We start from the raw sequence: 18,357 nt of genomic DNA, 5'->3' as shown, positions 1-18,357 counted from the left end.
ACGTGACGTCGCTTACGATGAGATATAATCAATAATACCTACTGGAAGGAGAAGACAAAATTTTTACCTCCGAAACGCTTAATAAAAGACAAAGTTATATTTGATTTTGATTTTAAAATATTCTATTCGGACAGGACGTCCGAACTTTTAACATACAATAAACTATAACATTATTTGGTAAGTTATACAATATTGTTTTCTTGCCACTTTCTTTTTCTTTGAGAAAAAGGTCTATCCCCAGCAGTGGGATGTTACAGGCTGAATCGTTCATACGCACATCAGTTAGCTTTAATTTATCTTTGTTTCTTAAATCGTGTTTAGCTATTTTTTGAAGTGAAATCTTCTTTAGCTGCGGCGGGCACTTTTTGGTAGGCGAAAATGTTATGGGTTCGCGTCACCGACATGCTCATGATTTACGCGCAGCGGCCGCGGTGTGCTGTGCGCCTTAGACACTTTTTGGATGAGTGAAATCCCCTCATCTTCGCGTCACCGACATGCTTTTGGTAGTATATCTGTAGCTACATACAGCTGACGTATTAAGCAACATTATAGATATAAACATTTTTGAATATCATATCAAAAATTGACCGCTCCAGCGGGGTTCGACCCCGCGTCTCCGACTAACCGTGTCGGCGCTCTAGCCGATTAAGCTATGGAACGATGTACCCGCTAGATCGAAATTTTTGATATGTAAATTATTTTATTCGGTTTAAGCGAACCTAATGTGTGGGTAACACAAAAATAAAATCGTAGATATTATAGATATAATCTTAATTCAAACATTATGAAATTTCAAATTTTAATACTAAGATTTCACTTCTATCGACAGTCTCTACAACTACCATTTTTTTTTAAATCAATTTTGATGTTAGAGTAAATTGAATTGATGAGAATGTCTTTATTAGTACAGATGTTTTTTTTATAGTTACAGGTGTAATAATAATAATTATACTTGGGTGATATTTAGTTATTTTTTTTTTCTCGATGCAATTTATTTATTGAGGTAAAAATGAAACAGCGAAGCGAAATAATATTTGTGTATCGAAGCCTAATATAAAAGGCTGCTTTTTATTTAATATTAACACATATGTATTTTCAAATTTGAGCGCTTGCGTTCGACTCTTGACGCCCACTAAGACCTGGAGTTCGGGTGCATCGCAACCCCTGTATGGCATAGATAAAGCTACCCGACTCTAGCTATTTTTATAACAAACCTACTAACTTACATATTGATTATGTGTCATTCTGGCTTATTGTTCTGGCTGTTTTTAACAGATTAACAATTACTATTGTTATGTTAGCTTTTTGTGGCATAGATTGTCACTATTTTGAGCAAGTGGTACGAAAAGAAAATATATATCTACATCCACTGCAGTTTAATATAGCTTTGTATACTTGCCAACCCGCAGTGGAGCAGCGTGGTGGATTAAGCTCCGGTCCGTCTTCTACATGGAGAAAGAGGTCAATGCCCAGCAGTGGGATGTTACAGGCTGAATCGTATTGTAATAGTAATACTGTTTAATAAGAACTAAGTACGCTGTAACATAACTTTTTTTATAAGTAATATAAAATTATTACTTTTTTCCTAAAAGTAACAAAACCAAAATCCTTTATGTACTCAAATATACCGGGTAATTATACTGTAAATACAAAGATATATCAAAATTTATATTGATATATCAACAAAAATAATTGCATTAAAAAAATTCAAAATACGCATTATTAGATATAACTCAAAACGTACTAGATAAGATCTTAATTAAATGTAAATGGGACCACATGACACGCACCACCTTTCAATAAAATAAAATCATCGAAATTGGTCCAGCCAGTCAAAAGTTCCGAGGTAACCATACATAAAAAACGAGTGAGCTTTAGACTACACGACTGAAGTAAAACTTCTTTAGCTCCATCTATATGAATGTACCTGTATATGAGAGAAAGATAGAAGAAAAATTTGTGCTCGCACCTCTCTGTTACCCCTATAGTAATATACAAAACGTAACTCTCGCTTTATCTTCACTAACTTATACATATCTCCATCTCAACTTCCGCTCGCCTCGCCCGATCACACTTCGTAACGCCACTTTATTTTATATCACTAGGTCGGCAAACAAGCATACGGCTCACCTGATGGTAAGAGATTACCGTAGCTTATAGACGCCTGCAACACCAGAAGCATCGCAAGTGCGTTGCTGACCCAATCCCCCCAGGAGCTCTGGTCACCTTACTCACCACAGGAACACAATACTGCTTGAAAACAGTATTATTTAGCTGTGATCTTCTGTAAGGTCGAGGTACTACCCCAGTCGGGCTGCTCCATATTTTAAGCAGGAAATTCCTACACTCATCAGCTTACTCCCCAAGTCGAGCATGCGTAAAGAAGTTTTACTTGAAAAGAGAGAAGAGAACCTCCTCTTTTTTTGGACGTTAGTTAATAAAATCAAGTTTCGACGTATGTAAAGTGTAATATTAAGAAGTTTCGACGTGACTCTCGTGAAGTTTCGACGAACGCCTGGCCAGGTACTCATATCGAATAGAGACTTCCAAAGTAATTAAGTAGTTATATCTAGAGTAATAAAACATTTACTGCTATTTTATAATAAACTATTTAACCTAAACTAAATAATATAGAACATCAAAGAAAAAGCTTACATTTAATTTCATCTAATAACAGATCAACGAAACAAACAAGCCGGTAGAGCACATGGTTTATAACCGATGTACAGAGGTTACAAACTGGGTAAGTACTTAACGCCTAGTTGCACGAAACAAAATTAAAATTTAAGTAGTAATTAAACTAATTTAATCGCAAGAATTGTATGAAATTCTGGTGATTAAATTAGTTTAATCTCTACTTAAATTTTAATTTTGATTTGTGCAACTCGGCGTAAGTAGTCTATTTTACAATTAATCAAACTATATCTCATTCTTAAAAGGAAATAATTTTATTTTTGCGTTTTTATATACTTATATACAAAAGCCGCCTTTCTAAAGAGCGATATTTTCGTAACAACTTTTAGAACTGACAGTTTGGAAGTGATCGCTCTTATATCGAAAAGCTTTTTTACATAAATCTGACAATATGGTACATGTTTGAACATAAAAAAAAAAACATTTCTTTTGCGTATTGTCCGCCTGATGGTAAGCCATTACCAACACAAGACATCGCAAAGCTATTACGTGCCACATCTGCATTGCCAATCTAACCCTCAACATTTCTAAGGAACACTGGCCACATTATTCTATCACAAGACCACGGCACTTCCTATCAATACTATTTGGGTGCGATAATAAAGAATTATATACATGTAATAGCATTATTTATCTGTGAAACACATCGGATGGAAATGAGATGCAGAATGATAAATGCGGTAAGTCTCGTTTCAAAGTGTTCATCTATACAAATAAATAAAATTTGAGTTTCTGTTTGTAATATTAAAATAACCGCTCTCTACTAAATTCATATGGATGTATACACCGTACATATACCAAAATAACATTTTTTTACAATTTTTGTTTGCCTGTCTGACTGTCTGTCTGCTCCGGCTAACCTCTGAAACAGCTGGAGCGATTTTGACGGGACTTTCACTGACAGACAGCTGATAAAATAAGGAGTAGCTTAGGCTACTTTTATTTTTGAAATTTATTTATTTTGTAAATCTGCGAACTGAACAATTGCTTTTTTGTTAAATTCCACGCGTACGAAGTCGCAGGCCCAGCTAGTATTCTCTAAAATTGAAATATTTCGGGGTGATCCAGATTTTGAGCATGATATATCGTGTTCTTCCCTAATACTTAGCTGTACGTTATTTATTTTACGATGTCGCTATCGCTTCAGCCTGTAATAACCCACCGCTGGGCATATGCCTCTTTCCCCGTGTAGAAGAAGGATCAGAGCTGAATCCTTTCCAATGTCGCTAAGCAGTGTGTTATAAAATAAGCTATTTTCAATTGATTTTTAAAATATATCCGGTCGTAGTAACACCTGAAAATAAAACAAAAGAAATGGGACAAAAAGTATAATCTGAAATAACGCACAATAAGAATACATAGAAAAGATGAAATATAAAAGAAAAATAATTCTTTTCGTCATGAGAAATAAAAGAACAAATTCAAAATAAAATGTTTTGAAGGTATCGTGAAAGTAACATTAACAGTTCATTTGTTTTAAAGATCAAATATTCTCCGAATAGAATAAATGAGCCGTTACAGTCTTGGAAACTTGTGACGGTACATTTATAGCTCCCATTATTAAGAAGCTTAAGTCGGTATGTTATCTACGAGTATGTGTATTAAAAATAATAGCTGCCTCACTAAACTTCGAATCGCTGTGTATTTTTTTAACCATCATCATCATCATTTCAGCCTATGGCAGTCCACTGTTAGACATAGCCCTACACAAGCTCGTGCCAAAAATGGCGAGAACTCATGTTTTTTCCATAACCTGCCTAGCGTGGTGACACGCTGGGCAGACGGGTTGGTGACCGCAGGGTTGGCTTTGTCGCGCCAGAGACGCTGCTGCCTGTCTTCAGCCTGTGTATTTCAAAGCCAGCAGTTAGATGGTTATCCCGCCATCGTCGGTCGGCTTTATAAGTTCCAAAGCGGTAGTGGAACTGTGTTATCCCTTAGTCGCCTCTTACGCCATTCACGGGAAGAGAGGGCGTGGTTATAATTTTTAATACCGTAGCCACACAGCTATTTTTTTAACCGAATTCAAAAAAGGAGAAGGTTTCTCAATTCGACCGTATATAGAATTTTTTGTGTGTTCGAGGATAACTTTGTCGTTTATGAACCGATTTTGATAATTATTTTTATTTGTTGGAAATGAGATATCCCAAGGGTGATACCATGATAAGAAAACCAGGATCTGATGATGGCATCCCAGAGAAATCGAAAAAACAAGGGAAGGGAAACCCTCGATCGTCGAAATCGTAGTGACGACTAGTGCGTTTGTTAATTTTTTCGTCTACTTACGTTGTATTACTTGTCGATGTAATTGAAGTCAATTTTTTTCGCTTTGAAAATAACGCATTAAAGAAATAAAAATTATCCAACACACATTACGTTTTTGCGATTCATTTTTATTTATAGGTACTAATATTATAAAGCTGAAAAGTTTGTTTGTTAAACGCTCTAATCTCAGCAACAACTGCTTTGAATCGAAATATTATTTTTGGATTGAATAGCGCATTTGTGGAGAAGGTAATAAGCTATTTTTTTTTTCAAATTAACCCGTGTGAAACTGCTGAGTATAGCTAGTATATAGAAAAAGTATCGTAGAATATGTATAGCATCCGTATGACATAGGTTAAGTTAAAAGTTTAAAAGTTTGTTGTATTTTTATAAATAAATAAACGCTTCAAACTCAACGACCCCCAGTTGGATGAGGACCTGTGTCGGGGGTCCGGAAACACACAATACACAAGCACAAACGCCCAGAACACGACAAACATCTATATGGCCAATACAATGTCTGTCGTGAGCGGAGATCGAATCCGCGACCGCCAGCGCAACAGATGGCTTGATATCGAGCTTAAATCCATACTGATATCACTGAAGTATCAAGTGCTGTGATACATATATCATCTTACTTATTTCATTTCACAATATTTTCAACAATCAATACGGTGTTCGGTGTAAAATAATAACAACGAAAAATTCGCTTTTTTTGTAAGAAATTCTAAGACAAAAATCCACCAAACCATTGTGGAATATAGTGGCAGGCAGGTGGCAGTAAACGATTATAAAAACGATTGGTACCGCAAATATTGGCGGATTGAAAGATCCAAATAATTTAGATCTCTCTGTGGTGAATAAGGTTGCCAGAGCTTATGTTAATGTGTTGTTTTGTCAGCGGTGGTAGGGTGCAGAATCTACATTCCGAATCGGTGGTAGCTTTACTTCTACAAATATAATAATTTATTTTTAAAGTTTTAATTTGTAAAATGACGATTCGAAAGTGCTCTTGGAGCCTATTTGAATAAAGATGTTTTTGATTTTGATTTTGATTTTGAATAAAATATCTCAACATTACTCAAAAATATTTATTTGTATAATAATATGGTTTTATTGATTTAATAACAATTCGAATAAATGCGTTTACATAGTATTTTTGTATAAAACAATAATAAGTGTCGTTGCCCAGCATTTTGTAATGTGATCTTTAATCTAAGGTTTTTGACACAGCAGCAGTCTCTCGGCTTCGTTCTGTGAAAAATACAAATGAATAGTTTTAAATACAAATCACAATATAATGTCACACTGATGTTTGATAATTTAATTTCTTTTACAAGAAATTTTTGAAAGTGTTACTCTGTGCTTAATGTATGACATAAACTTATGTACCTACAAATAATATGATTACTTTGTGAATATACGATTAAAGTGTATCAAAATAACCTTATACAAACCCACATTTTTCATACTTAGTAGTGCAATATACAATCAATCATAATCTCTCTCGTTTTTACTACTTTGAAAACTTTTACCAGTATACAATAAGAAAGTTCTGATACTATTATTTCTCTCTACAAAATACTACCTGAATCATTCTGTGTATAGCGGTAACAGCTTCATCGCTTCTGCACATCATCGGTCCAGCAGATCTCTTGCCGCCCCAACTGGAGGTGAACGTCAGCTGCGCCTGTACTGCACAGACGCACGCAACCAGGAACAAACAGAACAGAATCTTGTACATCTCGAAATATGTTATATTAGCTGTTTTAATTAGTTCGTTGAAAGCTCTATTGTTTGTGATGCTCTGCCCTCTGAAGATTCGTCTTTTATACTAACTACGAAGATACGAAGCCCTTCGACTTTTAATTTGCTCCGTCAATTATGACTGGAAAATGAATTATCCTGTACGGCCTCTTTGTTTTAATAAACAATTGATGTAAAGGGCATTACTTTGAAGCTTTAAAACAATTTTTTTATTATTATTTTTTTATTATACGAAAAGACATTACACAAAGTAAAGTATAAGTAATTGAAAATGTTAATAATGAATGCAAGAGATCTCTTAAAGAAGAAAAAAAATTTAACAGACAGAAAACTAATAAATAAAAATAATAAAAAATATAGGTGAAGAAAATGCAAAACACATTTATATTATAATAACAGATAATTAGATACAATCAAGTAGGCTATATACATATATAAACAAACGGCTACTTAAATACAAATAAAAAAACACATATTAATATACAACAATAAACGTTAAGAAAAGAAAGTGCTAATTTAAATTTTGGTTTAATTGTTTTTTTATTTCATCCTACATGTACCTGTGTTATATCTGTCCATATATATTTTTAGGAGCAAACTTACTTCGTAATGATGAATGGTTTAATAAAAAAACATTATCTTAAAAGCATAGATGGTAAGACGAATAATTTTCTTGATATATGAACATAGTGGGGAGGAAGCGGATTTTTACGACGTCGTAAATATTCTATGAATAAATATAAATCGTTTCGCCTAACGTTTGTTCGTCTTTTGATGTGGACGGTTCAGAATCAAATTGGATTAATTATAGATTTTTTAATATCAACTTTTATAAATAACAAGTGGTCGCCCAGTGGTCGAAAGTCGACCATAATAGATTTAAATTATAAGTATAAACATTATCAAGGATCTGTTGTTAAAGACTATACTTTTATAATCACAGATTTGCCAAGGCTACACTGTTAATTAGCCATTTTTTTTTAAAGAACGCGTATGTATGCGTATGCGCAGCGCTCACGCTTATGATATAAACGTTAAATTTGTTCAAACTATATATATTTATTTAAAAATTAAGGAAAGTGGAGCTGTTCCAAACTGTACTTGAGCAATTACAAATTTAACTTGAGCAGTTTATTAACACTTTGAGCAATTTAAAATATTGTATACATCAAAAGATATAGGAGCTTGAAATTAATGATAAATGAATATTTTTCAACGACTTTTTTAATTTTTAATTAAATAATTTAAGTTGAGCAATTTAAAAGGACAACGTAGTTGAATTGAGCTATTGAAAATCTATCGTAGTCTATTAGTATTTTTTTAATTACAAGTATCATTATTTTGCAGGCTGGGGTGGGGTAGGTAAATAACTCATATGAAATTTCTCTATAAACTATTCTTAATTTGACCACAGACTAAATCAATAAACAAAAGAGTATATATGCGTGTGTGTCACATACATGGTAGCGTGTGTAATATTTTTTTTTATTGATTTATAGTATTTTTTATTATAATAATAATAATAATTTACTCTTTATTGTACACATAAAAAGAAGTTCAAAATTTATTAAACTATTCACGAAAAGAAATGTACAACAGGCGGTCTTATCACTAAACAGCGATCTCTTCCAGACAACCAGCTTGGAGGAGATAATGTGAAAAAAGCGCAAAGGGTGTACAGACTTAAAATAAAAGAAAACAAGAATAAAATCAAATATACACACATACATGCATACATATGTACACATACTATAAACAATATTAACTATACTAAAAATTACAGAACGTATTACAAAAAAATATATAAATAAACTACACACATAAATACATATAAACATATACACATACAAACATACATACAAATAATATTATACATAACTATATATTAACTTAACTTTTGCAACTTAATGTTTGTGTTATAGGTGATAAACAGCCGATTGATATAACTACTTTTTTATATATATAAACATATAAATAATACATACATAAATATATAAATACAATTATTACACCCAGACTCAGACGGGCATCGAATCCGTAATGCACGAAACAGAAAGCAGGGCCATTACAAACTGCGCAAACAAGCTAGTCAACACATACATCTATTTAAAATTAAAATAAAAACTAAAACCATAAATTCAGTTACATTTTAAGCAAAAACCTATAAAAAAAACAAAGTTGATTTCATTATTTTTAAGTTGGTTGTACATTTCCATCTACAAGCGCTTTTGACAAACAGAAGCCTGAAAACAAATGCCGTGTGACGCTTTCAACAACAAATCAAGACGTCAAAGTCTAATTTTCTCCAACTTGTCTGACTTCACTTGATTTTTACTTTAATTAGATACAGCGATGCCAGCATAACTCAAGTAAAACCTTTGTCAACAAATTGACCCTTATTTTCACTAGTACAACGGTTGATTTTGCTTACGCAGTTTTACTGACCCGAAATTCAAGAAAATTGTATAATAGTATAAATAGAGGGTAGTTTTCCTTTTCGAATCATTATCAAGTGATCTTTCGAATCATTCGAAGTAATGGCTGGTTTGAGACGTATTTCCAAGCGTATAGCGCTATGCTTGCTGTTCGCTGCAGCTAATTTGTTCGCAGCATCAGAAGCTCAGCTAACGTTCTCATCGGGATGGGGCAAGAGGACCAGCGATGATGAGATTATCATCAACTACGATGACCAGTTTGAGTGAATTAATGATCTTTCGGTAAGCATATTTGTATACGTTTTAATTGTATGCAAATCTTAAATTTCCAAAACAATTGTCTACATGTCTCATAGTCTTCACGGATGACAAGAAGGCTATCTCAGAGAACTGGTGTTGTGATTCAATTATGAAATGCCTACTCTGCCTACTACGCCGTTCTTGTTATTATCCGTCAATAATAATTAGTTTGTAAGTTATATTTTGTAAAAAGGGTTTATTGTTTAAAATTTTAAATAAATTACATATTAAATTAAGCAAGAATATTGACAAAAAGGATCTCTACCGTTTTTTACATTTCCTTAAAGAATCATAATTGTTGGCTGAACTGCGTATTATGTTACTTGTAGCCAAATTTAGATGGTCAAATCGGAAATCCATTTTAGAAACAATTTAAAAGCTTCCGCTAGCCCTGATCCTGTTTAGTTACAGGCTCGCATAACATTAAACATATCCTCAAACTCTTTTAATAGTTTTGGTTTTAAGTTTTAACGCCCCCATATATCTCCCCTGCGTTTTTACAAATTTTTGGAAGATAATATTGTGTTCCAAGATTGATTTTGATGATGATGATTCCAGTTTCATTTGTCCTAAATGTTAGAGACCAATTAAATTAAAATAAGTAGTTTTACCCATTTAAATGAAATGAAAAATAAATCTGATTATAAACATTTTTTTTTTTTTTTTTAATATCATATCAAAAATTGACCGCTCCAGCGGGGTTCGAACCCGCGTCTCCGACGTACCGTGTCGGCGCTCTAGCCAATTAAGCTATGGAAAGATACACCCGCTCGAGCGAAATTTTCGATATGATAATTTTTTAAATTACGGTTTAAGCGAACCGTGGCGCCGTCTATAGTGAGCTCTTTACAGAAACCCGTAACTATTCAAAGTTTCATATTACAATGAAAATCTTTGACAGGAGACGACACCGTGCTATTTTTAATATCTAAGATTTTATTTTTGTGTTACCCACATAGGATATGATAATTTTCTCTCTTTTTAATTATCTGATTATATTTTTTGGCAGGAAATGAGTTAAGAAACTAATCGTTACCTTTTTACAGAAAAAACCAGATTAGGTTCTTTATTTCTTAAAACGTGAAAGAACCTATCTAACTTGAATCATTGCTCTTGGCTATATAGTAGATTATGGGTAATAAAACACTAAGTTTAACGGTTTATCAGAACATTAACTGTAAGAGTCAGTAACGAGTTAACGACAAGAATTGGGCGCGGGATTAACTGCGGAAGATTTATGGAGTGCTCACATAAAAACGAATTCATTCTTAGATACATACCTAGGACATAACTAAACTATTGTTTATTAACATTTTGAGTCTATAATGAATACTACGCATACGATACCACTTTATCGTGTATATACGGATTTTTATAATGCTCTTTTTATTGGATAGAGTATACCTCGAAATTGTGAAAAAATTCCTACCCTAAGGGTCGAAAAAAAGGTGCGATATATTGTTCGCTTAAACATTTTAATGCTAAGTCATGTATTACAAAAAGTAATCAAAAATTAAGCATGTAGTAATAAGTAGATTATCATCATCATCATCATATCAGCTCACGGACACTGTTGAGCATAAGTCTCCCCTAATGTTTTTCACACCTTCTGCCCCATCGGCCATCGAAAAAATTATAAAATAAATACTTAAAAAATTAAGCTGTCGAAAAATTTGAAATGAAAAAAAAAATTATAAGACTTTTATATTTAACTTTAATAACAAAGTTCTTAAACTATTGCAAGTATATCTAAGTAAGTTTGAGTCGGCGCCAAACAATCTATAAACAAAGATCGAAGACGAAATTACCTTAAATTTAAAAAAAGGTCTTTTTTATAAAAAATTGGTTGCCTGTAAAGTCGGTATACGGGCGAAAGTTTTACGTGACAACGACTTTGAGTGGTAAAATAATTTTAATGTGAATATTCATTCGTATAGTAGGAAGAAGGATGAAATAATAGTAACAATTTAAAACATTTATTTATACAAAGAATTATATTTAAAACATTAATTTATACAAAGAATCTCGCACTGAATTTCATTCACTTTTTATGTCTGTCTCTCTCGCTCTTAGGCGGGCTAACCATGCCCGCGTGCCTCTCACTCGCTCTCATTGTGAGCGCATAACGTGAGCGGAGCGTAACGCAGTTTCTTGAAGTGTCACCCGGCAAACCAATTTATAAGACGTTGTCACGTCAAAAAATTACCAAATCAAATTGCAACGTGAAATCTCCAAATAAAAACATTAATATTCCCAATAATTGTGTTTACGTTTTGTAAGTGGGACCACATGACAAATATAAGCTTTTGATTAAAATAAGAATCATGAAAATTGGCACACCCAGTAAACAGTTATAAGGTACCTATAATACAACGTAGGGGGAATTTATTTCTAAAAAAAATTAAGCGTAATATGAACTGGTTCGCAAAGGAAAGGGTCGGTTATAGAATATTCAATCACGATTCAGCATGTAGCATCCCACTATTGGGTATAGGCCTCTTTTTACATCTACAAGCAGGATTAAAGTTTAATCCACCGCTGCTCCACTGCGGGTTGGTGGATCTTCATTATCTTGAAATGCGTTTTAGCCTGTAAAATTCCACAGCTGGGCATAGGCCTAACAACCGGAACCGACCGCTAACGTGCTTTCCGAGGCACGGCGGTAAGAACCGCACAAGGACTAAAAATCAGATCACAAATATCCACTCCGAGCGGGAATCGAACCCGGCACACGCACCAATATCTTGAAATAAATATTTTGAAATAAATCTGACCTAGCTTTGTAAAATAACTAACTAAATTTAAAGATTATTTTAATGTGCTTAAATGAAAATTAAAAAAACATTAATTGAAGCTTTTTATTTTTAATAATTATAAAATAAATAAAAATGCGTAGTTTTTCCAGTATTTTTTTAAAAATAGATTGTTTATAGATGTGTCGTTTTCACGCATTTTTAACTGGCTTCAAAATAGGAGGACGTTTAATACTCAATTCGACCGTATATATATATATATATATATATATATATATATATACAAATGATATGTTGAAATAAAACGCCATTAAAGATGGGTATAATTTTAATAAAATCCTTTCCGCACAGTTCTGATCGCAACAGTCCCTTAAAAATAATTAAATTAATACAATGATGCCCTTTACTTTATTAAAGTTTAGTAGAAAGTTACAATGGCAACGTCAGATAATAAGATGCAATATTCTTCCCGATGATTTAAATAAAATTTTACACGACTCGTCATTATCTTGTTCCTAACATTCATCATCGATCGTACGAAATGGCGTTAGTGATGAAAGTTTTATCGATATAATATAATTATAATGATTCATCGATATCGATATGTTGACAGTGTTTTTATAAATGATTTAATTGACCTAATTTTTTTTTCAGATTAACGTTACCAGACTCGTATAGGGAAGCTTCGATTGTTTTGTTGCCTGTATCATCAAGTTTGAATTAAAATGTTAAACATTTTTAACTACACATCATCACAGCCCAAGAATATCTAATGTAATAAGAACATATCTAAATAAATACAGATGGATACATTTAGCTACGGGGATCCTCTACATTAGGCATAACTTCGCCGTATATAGCACAAAAAGTTACTACAACATATATAATATACCTATACCATGATATATGACATATAGACAGCAAGTTAAGAACGTGTTTAATTTGACATATTACATTCAAGATTACGTTATGTATATATTAATTATGTATAATAACAGATCAAGAGCCCGGGAGACCCCGACTCGGAAAGACCGAATCTACCTGTGTTAGGAGCATGCGCTGCGAAACTTTCAGCTTTTATAAAATTACGAAGGTCTAGCCCTCGCGGACTCTTGGACTATAATTGTCAGATCAAGATAATTCAAATCACGACCATTTATGTATATTTCAAAGTTTTCTTTTTATTTTAATCATATTAAACACGCATACATTTAATACAACGTTTTCATTAATACCCCAACAACCAACCTATCTCATAATGCGAAATAAGGGGACGGAAGGTGTGAAATGAGCAAGATAATTAAATTAAAAAAAAAAAACATAAAAATTCCGAAAAGTTGATAATTCCTTAATAATTTTAAATAGTATCATAATCGAACACAGCAATAGCGATATAATACATTGATTATATACTTAAATATATTATTCATCACAGCATGATCGTTTTATTTATATGCTATATTTTGTAATATTTGCGATAGAACTCTTAAATATATGCATAGTTTTACTGCTTATGTATGTACGTTACGCACTCAAGTCGGCGTGCAAGTTTGCGTACCGTGTTTGCACGTAATGAGAAAACGTGCAAGAAATGTGTTAAAAACTTTACGTCTAACAATCCACACTAAAACTATTACCTACGAATAGGTATGGTGGATGTTTCAGTTAAAAAATTAATAATGTAATTTTTTATGTAGATGCAGCACAGAAGTCGGGTGCTCATCCATTAAAAGTTACCCTAGGCAAGATCGAAAGCGATTTGGTTAAATAACATCGCTTCAATGAATTTCAATTTCAAAATAAATCAACTCAAAGATAAAATAATATAAGAAATTACTTCTAAACGTATCGATCTGATGGCCCCCTGTTCGGGTTACGATTCAAGCGCGAGATTACGTCGCACACAAAATCGCAACAAATTAAAACAGAACTTAAATGCAGTTACAACAATTATTTACATTTACCAAAGCTCGAGGGAACCATCCGACGATAAATTTAGACAAAATTAATTATTAAACTTTATATTGATAAATATATATTACCTTAAAACGCCCACAGTAAATTAATTTAATTTGATTCGTCCGCTCTCGCGGTAAGCCCTTTTTTAAGTTCCAGTAAATAAATTGAAATCAACGTGATAACAGAAATAATTAATATTATATATAATTATATAATAAATATATACTGCTAATATAATAAAGTTTGTGCGTTCCCACAGTTACATACTAGATTATTAGTTTTAAAGTTCACTGAAGCGATTTCGTAGATTTTATAGAAGCAAAATCTATATTAACCAAGCAGCGTCCGTTGTCGACACGGGTAACTTTTAATATGTCTTTGGTATCAATGAGGGACTAATTGAACTTACTGTAATCTTATAATACTCATAGAAAATTTATTTATAACTAATAATGAAAATGTGTCAACATACGTTATATTCCAAAATGGTCTTTACATTGGAAGAATTCCGTTCATAGATAACTTGACCGACAAGTTTTTCGACTACTTAGAAAACGTATTCTGACGAGCCAATTACTTGAATGACGGTGAAGATGAAAGAGTTAATTAAAATAAATAATGCTTACTCTTCAAATAATATAAGTATAGAAAATTAGGAAAAAATCGAAAAGTAGAAAAAGTAGAAGAGAAACTTGTCAAACGTTACAACCCGCGTGTTAGAATCAATCCATGAACTGGCGCTCCTGTGTCCGGCCGAACCTCGCGAGATTTCGACCGTGTCTATCATTACTAGCTGCGACTTGCCCATCCGCCGCTGCTGGTATCTCGACAGACGGACAGGAGGGTGGTCTCACGCCAGGCGGACCCCACGGCCCTACCACCAGTCGGGTTCTGTCGCCTCTTACGACACCCGGGTACCCCGACGTGGGATTGGGGAATGTATTCTACTCCGCCCCAATACGGAGGTTGATAATTTTTAAAATACTATTATTGAGATGCAAAATGTGATGTTACCATAATTATTCACCATTTTTTGGGCGATAGTGGACAAATATGCTCTCAATAATAGTGACCATGAAAGTTTTAATAGTTAAACGTTCAAAATGAACTAATGCAATCTATTTGTTCAAGAAGGAATTTATAAAATTGTCAAGTATTTGAATTTAATGATATTTTCGACGTAACAGCATAATATTCAAAAGAATCTCAATTTGCATTGGCAAATGAATGTTTTGTTATAGTTTCTATATAATTTTTCAATTTAATTAAAAAGTTCGAATGACGATACTGTGAGAATACAAAAAAAAAATACATAAAACCTCCATGCTGTGATGTTTTTAAAATACATTTATTTACAGTGTGACAAATGTGGGTGTATTGATGAACAATAAACCTTAGTAGTATAAATAATATAGTTTACTGTACAGTGAGCGACACAGGTGTGGAGTAGGCAGTATGTACACTTTCGTCACCTACTTTCACAATACAATTACAGTAACATTTTCAGTACGTTTTAAGTTTTCATCATTCAAAGAAATAAGTAAAACACTTTAGTCATTATAAAAAATACGCCTAAGCATATTTCTTTCAATTTTAAAATTATAAGCGAGGGATTTTCTCTGATACTTAGTATCGCGTAAGATAAAATTATCTTTACTAATAAGTATCATATATTTAGTAATAATTTTGTTTCATCGTTACCCTGTTGATTTTTTTTTCTTTCAAAGTTACCCTCGAGCGAAAACTTCATATGAAAAAATTATGTACCGAAAAAGTTACCATTATACGCAATTATAACCTACAGCTATTATAACGGTTAATGAATGATTCAATAATTTATATGTTATGAAGTTCTTAAATTATGGCATATATGACATCTAAATAGTACCTATATTGTTAAATAAATATGAATATTATCGACTAGGGTACTAACAACTAGGTGTATTTCGAACTCTATTTTCTATAAGATAAAGTCGAGCACATAGTGTATTACTAGTGTATATTTAACTATGATTAAAACTATAGATCCATTCATACAAGTATTCATATCTACTGATCACTAAGAACCTGTCGCACGCTTAATTGATCCTTATTGTAATAAAAAATCGGTTCATATTAGCGTGGCGACAGTTTAATTATAATTTCAGATTCGAATATCTTACCTACAATGTGCCACATAAAATACGATGCAGCCCAGCTTATCCCATATTAGGATATCATATTCTATTTACTAATCGTAGTGACACAGTGCGAGCTACTGCGAAAGTCCACCGTTACCCCAAAAGAAAGCCATCGCTACAGATTTAGAAATAAAAGTGATATTGTGAAAGATTATTTCTTAATATTTTTATTAGGAGAAAATACAAAATTTAATGCTTTCAATAAAAATTATATTGATACAAAAAAAATTTAGTACGGGTATAGGTAGAAGTGAGATAGATGGCACTCTTTCGCAGTCAAACGTACCGTGACACTTCATAGAATACACACAAACATTTAGACACATATTCAAAGTGGTCATCTACACGTAATACATCAACATCAGGTGACATTTAAACATTTATTACATATATATTGTACTCTTAATCAATAAGTAGCCCATCCAGTTATACGTGACACAGGAATCGCTCGAGTAAAATTATCCAAAAATCTTTATTGTAAGATGTATTTTTACAATGTTTTAATGAGATGTCATGATGCCATCTCTCCCTAAGAAAGAGACGGGATATTCATAAATATAACCCTAAAACTGAATAAAATACTGAAGAAACGCCATCTTGTTTTGACTTGTCAAATTTTGACAGCTTACTTAGTGGCCAGTCTCTTAGGATTACATTTAGGAATACAAAGTAATCTACGTGATAGTACGCTGTCTAGTGTATCTGCTCATCCTTGATGAATTTTCCTATCTGAATTAGACAAGTGTGCTTTTTCTTCGTAGTCAATCTTTTGGCTTATTTTTTGAGTATTTCAAATTATTTTAATGATGGTTGAATTGAAGTTATAGCATGAAATTGATAGTACTGGAAGGAAAGTTTTTTTTAGCATTAGAAATCATCCATAAAATATATCGCTTGACCATCAACAACTAATTTTCGTTGTCGTTTATACAAGGCAGACTTAAGCCTGTTGCAATAAACTATTAACTTTTTGATCCTCCTTCTTATGAGATTACTTTAAATTCTATTTTAAAACGTATTTCAAGACCCATGTTATAAAAAATTGGCAACATTCTCTTTTTACTTGCAACAACAAACTATTTTTATCTCTCTCTTCAATCTCCTTCTGCAAAGTATTTTATGAATGACCTCTTAAAAGTAAAGAAAGTGAAGCATTGGATACTCGAAAACGTTAAACAGACTTGATCATAAACAGAATAAAATTTAAAATGACAAAATATATTCAGAAGTCAGTCATTTCCCAAAATTTTTCAAGATTTTTCACTAATTATAGGTTGAGCTTGATTTTAAGTCACCTCGTTTTTCTGAATTAAGTTGTTATATATGGAAAAACAGAGGCATTCCATTTTATTCGTGTCTCTGGTGTGTTTTCTTTGAGGAGATTTGTTGTAGCTCAATTTCTAATGTTGAAATCTTATTTCCTTCAATTTAAGTACTTTTCAAGTCTGAGCAAAATTTTATGTTGAATTATGATGATAATGCTATTAAATAATTTCTATAGTTTCCGACCATTTTTCGTTTTTATCCTCAATCCAGTGAAAGCCTTCATGACCGTAGGAAGTGCAGAACCAACGGGTGAACATACATACACGCCCGCAATATATATCGCGCCATCACTTACGACCTTATAATTTTTGACAATAATAATATATTCTAAAAACATATCGTAAGCGACCTTTTTACCTATTACTGAATAAAGAAAATATTCTCAAAGTTGAAACTCTTCCAATTTTGATTACACATCTTGAATGACGAAGAAAAACTGTCGTCAAAGTTGGTTTACAATAAAAATAGAAGAAGGAACAGAAAAAAACCACCAAACAATCTAGAATAGAGTTAATCTACCTTTTATCAAGAGACGCAGTATATGCATATAGTATAGTCTGTAAAAAGATCGTTTACAAGATTATACAGATACAGAAATCAGTTACAGTATGCATATGTAACAAATCATTCTGACGCAAATGTCTAAAAGTGCAATATGCCTGTATAGATACTGCAGTAACT

This window comes from Melitaea cinxia, chromosome 21, assembly GCF_905220565.1.
Source record: "Melitaea cinxia chromosome 21, ilMelCinx1.1, whole genome shotgun sequence".
NCBI classification, from domain to species: domain Eukaryota; kingdom Metazoa; phylum Arthropoda; class Insecta; order Lepidoptera; family Nymphalidae; genus Melitaea; species Melitaea cinxia.
Note: the sequence above shows the minus strand (reverse complement) of the source record.